The sequence below is a fragment of the Seriola dumerili genome, unplaced genomic scaffold (assembly GCF_002260705.1).
Source record: "Seriola dumerili isolate Sdu_G_001 unplaced genomic scaffold, Sdu_1.0 BDQW01000056.1, whole genome shotgun sequence".
Taxonomy (NCBI): Eukaryota; Metazoa; Chordata; class Actinopteri; order Carangiformes; family Carangidae; genus Seriola; species Seriola dumerili.
In genome coordinates this window covers 6,893,822-6,899,956 of record NW_019174311.1, presented here as the reverse complement: position 1 = coordinate 6,899,956, position 6,135 = coordinate 6,893,822, and positions in this window count along the sequence as shown.

Below are 6,135 nucleotides of genomic sequence, written 5' to 3'. Positions count from 1 at the left end.
ATGTTTGAGTTTGAGCAAGGTGTTGAAATTTCAACAAAGCTGTGACGCCTATGTTGAATGGGACATCACATTGTTATGCTTTGATACAGTGTTAGTAATTTAAGCTGACATTGTCATGTGCACAGATAGGTTCACACATACAAAAATACACAATAGAAAACAACACACAGGGAGCCGTGAGGTTGTGAAGTGTGAGGAGATAACCACTATGCAGCTTCAGTTTCTCTCTGGCACACAGAATTAGCTGAGGTTAATGTGTGCAGAAAGAAAATGGAGAGAACCGTGTGTGTGTGTGTGTGTGTGTGTGTGTGTGTGTGTGTGTGTGTGTGGAGGAACATGGCAGGGTTGACCATTTTCTCCTCTTCTGTAACTTCATTAAAGAAATATAAAATGGCAGGCCATTAGGGCAAACGCATTCACCAGCCTCTTATTGAGAGATGCTTTTAGAACAATCTAATCCACCACAAATTGTATGGTGCACCACCAGTCCACACACACACACACACACACACACACACACACACATCTCTAATCTTCCAAATATGACTGGAGCTGTGTGAAGGCTGCAGGAGGAGGAGATGGGTGGCACTGCGTTCCCACAGTGATAAAGTGGCACCTCAAACATGGCCGTCTGGTCGCCCTGCCCTCTTATTAAACATAAAGAAAGAGAATGAGGAAGCAGGAGACCAACAGAGATTGCAAAACAGACAAATTTGAGCTTCACACTCATTTTTCCTTCTTCCGCCTCTCTCCTCCAACAGCCTCCATGTTCTCGCCTCTCTCCTCTCCAAGTGTGCTTCCATCTCTCTCCTCCTCTGTGTGAGTTATTAGGGATGAGAGGAAGTCATTCTCTGTGTGTGGTTATTAGTATTGATCTGAGCACCGTTCAACAGCCGTTTCCTGCTGATCTCCTCTCGTTTGCTCTCCCTCCCTTTCTTGCTTTATATCCTTTAATAGCCCCCCCCCCTCCACCCCACCACCACTCCACCACCACTCCACCCCACCCATCCATCTTAGCTCTCGAGCTGCACTACAGTGAAGTTTTAACATAGTGCTTTGTCTGCTGTGTCTGACTGATTTACTGGATATCATGGCCTTAATACTGCTACACACACTCACATACACATTCATGCACGTACAACTAACTGACCACGGAAACAATAAATTTACACTCGAGCTCAGGCCTGAGTATTTTATTGACCAATAAAGGCCACACACAGCCCCACACACACACACACACACACACACACACACACCACTCCGTTCCTGCTGTTTGCACACCATGCAGTCACTCACACACGCACACACATCTATTATTGAAACAATCACTATTTACTGTGGGGTCCTCTGAGTCTCAGCACATGGAGGCATGTTATACTCTGCCTGGTTTCTCTGCTGCTGAGTCTGTGGTTTGCAGACTTACATTAAATGGCATTTCAAGGATTGACAAAGAAAAGGAAATAAATCAGCTAATTGTCTTCTAATTTAGTCAAATGAAACAATGTCAGCTTTAATCAGACTTTGTGACCAATCCATTTGAATGTAAACACGCACACATACACATATTCACTTTTACAAAGTTACTCATGCACACTCTTTGCCAAAGAGCCCAGTCTGTGTAACTCGTTGAAGGTGCACTGGTGCAAAGCTCATGATCAATGTCTTCTTTATTATTAATGGAGCATTTAAATAACACAGGTTGAGGCATGTGTATTATTTATGGTATTAATATCACTTCTCAACCCCACACAGTGTATCCTCCCAACGTTATCCACATGAGATGCACACACAAACACACACACATATGAATGCACACATTTGAGCCATGTTAAAATCAGACACATTGGGCATAGATAAACAACCAGATTAGAAATTAACACACTGTGTGGCATGTATGTTTGGCCACTGCATCATCGGCTTACTTCCTTTTGCCACTGTTAAACTGCTGACAGTGGCCACTTGGCAATTTGCTGTGGACAAGAGTCACTAAACACTATCAATTTCTATCTATTTCACCAGTGTTAAATTGTAACGCTAACCTCAACCTTTAGCCATAACCTTAATCCTGCCACCAGTCCGATAGATCATTAGACTTTAGCATATTTAGTGCTATTGGCATGTCTGTCCTCTGTGACCATGTCTATTAGTCTTGGCAAATAGAGCAGCCATCAGTAATGAAGACACACTACATAGTCCCTAATGGCTTGTGGAAGGGATGTAAACAAGGTCAAAAGTAAAACCCAAGCAGCTCATCACAATGAGAAGAAAATGAAAGGAAACCAACATCACGGCCAGGCAATAACTCGGCACACAGCAGCAGTGACAAACAAAGCTATTTGTAAAAAGAAAAGGTGGGCAAGAGGCTTGTTCTGGGGAGAAATCATTTTACCAGGTACGTTGTCTACAGTTCAACTTGGCCTGTCCTCTACTGTTGAGAGGCCCAGGGAACACATCGAGTGTCTCTCACAAGCTCTGTGCTGCTCAGCGAGACCAGGAGGACACTGTTTTTTGGGCTTTTTTTTTTTTTTTTTTTTAAATCTACAACTTATAAATAGAGGGCAGCTTCTGAGGGACAGAAACAAGGAAGGTCACACTGACACAGTCACGACCAGGGAGAGACTGACAGAGAGAAGTGCCATACACAAGCTGTATCTGAATTGTTCTGACATCACACAGTACTAATAGACAGGAAATGTTGTAGTTTGAACTTCATGTTTGTACTTTGATAGTTAAATTGGGGAGACTTAGGGACTTGATCTTAAAGAGTTGTTAAATTAACTTATTTGACAGTGTGCGGAACAAAAAAAGTTAAAGAGATATGTGAGGAGCCTTTGGTGGTTAAACTCCATCATTGTGTCATTATTTTTCCTTTTTTTTATCAGGTATGGATGGATGTGATGTGGGGCAGGTCCTCTGATGAGCTCAGTCAGTTGAGGGACACATAGACAGCTGATTCTGATGAAACTGGAGCTGAATGGGGGTGTGGGGGTGTCACATTGATCTGATGTTGACGTTACAGCTGACAGAAGCAGAGAAAGGAACAGCTTATAGTCTGGCAGCAACACAGATGATTGGCTCACAGAGGTCATGGCAAAATGCGATTGGTTGAACTGAAAAGTGTGAATGTCTTTGGCCAGGTGGTTGAGCTGGAAGTGGGAAAAGAAAGAGAGAAATAAAAAAAAAAACAGGCATGAAGATGGTCTTTCTAATTGAGGTCAGATGAAAATGCAAAATGAATAATGAACACAGACTGAAGACAAGTCAAGTCAAGTCAAATTTTATTTGTATAACCCAATATCACACAGAAATTTGCCTCAAGGGGCTTCACAAGCTCTACTGCATACGACACCCTCTGTCCTTACACCCTCAAGACATTTAAGTGAGGAGTGACATTTGGCGTAGATGATCTTCAGATCAAGCCTCAAAAAAGTTATAGCATGGATTTTTGAGTTTTGAAAGTACGTGTTTAGCACAGTCAATTATAAATGACGACTAAAGGGCCAAACAGGAAATGAGGTCATATCTCAGCAACGCTATTATGTATGAAATCAAATCTTTGTACATGGACTCAGGACCCCATCAGGAGGTAGGTGAAGAAATCTGGTGTCCTTTGACCTCTAGGGGGCGCTGCAATACGAAAATTAGCATTTTGCCTTACAGCTGTTGATGCTTTTGCCTTAAAATCGATATTCCTGTTTGTAGTCTTTACCAAAATTGATTTGGATGTTCTTCGAACCAAGCCTGACAAAATACATTTGTTGGTTTTTTGATTTGCAAAAGCATCTTTGTGAGAATCTAATATTATATTACACAAGTATATATACAGTATATGCATATATCATATATATCATATGTATTACACTGTTCATATTGTGTTCTAGTCTTTGTATGTATCAACACGGAAACTGCTACAGAAACACACAAAGCTAATTACTATCAGTGTGGATATCAATATACAGAGAGACAAGCACCCCATTATCAAGATCTAACTGGCTGCTATATTTAGAAAATGTGAACTGTGACAAGGACTCTGGATATTTCTGCCACAAATTTTTTGCAGTCTGTGAGTGAAGGAATCGTCACGCTCCACGACTGACAACAAACGTTTGTGGGAGCTTCTTGTGTTCTGAGCGACCTACCAGAGCGAAATGCTGAGTTACATATCTGTCTCTCATTTGTACTTGTTCTCACACTCACTATCTCTCTCCCCTCTCTGTGAATGATATTCAGTTGCACGTTAATCCGCCCTGGATATTAATTACAGTCTCCATTAACATTTAATAAATACTTCCCAGGTGGGCTTACTGCTGAGTGAACAGAGAGCCTTATCAAATATTAGGCCTTTAATTGGCCTTTCACTCCAATGAATGGCTTTTTAATTAGCGTGCAGTTATCATTCCTCCACCAACCACAGGGCCAGGCTGATTAGCACGTGCAGATGTGCCAGTTTTGCTGAGTGAGGGCATCTTAATGACCTGAGGTAGGCCACTCGTTGCATACTCCATTCCTGTGGCCAAGGGAGGGATAGCGCAATCTGTGGGTTGCAGGCCGCAGCCAGACACTAAGTGATTGTCTGGTTACAGCATGGAGATCTACGGGGACGGAAAGCTTACAGTTTTTTTACACCACACTTCTTTAAGTCATGTGCCCACATGTACATTAAAACGGTTTTTGTTTGCTCCTGTTCATACTGGCCATTAAAAGAGCCCCGTCTAAACATTTTCCCATTGTATAGTAAGTGAGGGGGACAAAATCCACAGTCTAATAATGAATTTGTGCTGTGTATTGTACTATTGTTTCAAAAATCCCTGTCAATATGAAGGAAAGCGAGGAACCACTCTGAACTGATTTCCAGCACTGAGCTAAGGAAATAATAAGACGGACACTCAGCATGATTGCAGTCAGGTCTACCTGACCTGCATGCACCTGCAAATGTGAGGGAGAACAAGCAAACCCAGAAAGGAACAGGATATTGTAACAGAAGGACAAATCCCTGAGCAGCTGTGTGTCCCTTCATTTAATTTCATCATTCAAACATTAATCCTTCAGGTATATTCAAGAGTTTCCTCACCATTAAATAGGTGCCAGCAACTTAAAGTGTGATTAGGATTTGATTTAAAGAATTTATAACCCAACTAAATAAATTTCATTGGTTGATTTAGAGGCTCTTCAGTCATTCTAATAAAGCATTTCTACATTTGGAGCTATTGAATTTTATCACAAAATACCTGCAATCAGCAAACTGGTCTAAAAATATGTGCATCAGCATTGACCGTCAAAAATCGATACGGCTCAAACACTAAAGCGAGGACGTTCAAAATAAATATGGAGACAGAGATGAATCTAACACTCTACACTACATTTTTGATTAACAATCATATAATACACAATAATTATTTTGCTACTTCATGCTTTTTCCAAGGCTCTCGAGCAAAGCTTTTTTTCAGTTGAATCAGTAAGGAGACTTTACTCCCGCTGGGGCCGTAGGGTGTGATGCAACACTCATATATGAATCACTGCCATATCCGGACTACCACCAATTATTATACACACACATACTCCCAGGCGCAAACACACATATTCACACCAATGTGCAGAGGGAACACAGCAGGAGAGAGTGACGGCTGTCACAAACACTTAACATCACACAGACATAGACACCATCTCCAAGCTTTGGATGTAACACTTTCACACATACACACTCACACATACGCAAATCAGTCGAAGTCAGAAGTCTCTCTCCTGTCTCCTAGTGCTTTAATCAGCATATGTGGAACAAGATGATGTTGAAAAGCATAAGGAAGAAACACACCCAGCATGTATAGAGTGATTCTTCAATCCAGTCAGAACTCACTGCTTCCACCATTAATGGGATTATTAGGTTGTAGTAACTGCGACACAATTGAGTGTATGCAGGTAATGGTGGTGGGGCGGGGAGCCGTTTCCTTATAGTGATCGGATCGGTGAAGTTCATGGGATGCTTTCAGTTGATGATGTACACTGAGGATAACGCAAGCCTTGAGAACTGTGGGTCTTCACTTAATGGAACAAGAGGAAATAGCAGAAAGTGATGCACAGTTGGTTCAGTAATAATTCCTCTCTATTATCTGCATGTCTCTCTTTGTTAATGCTTCA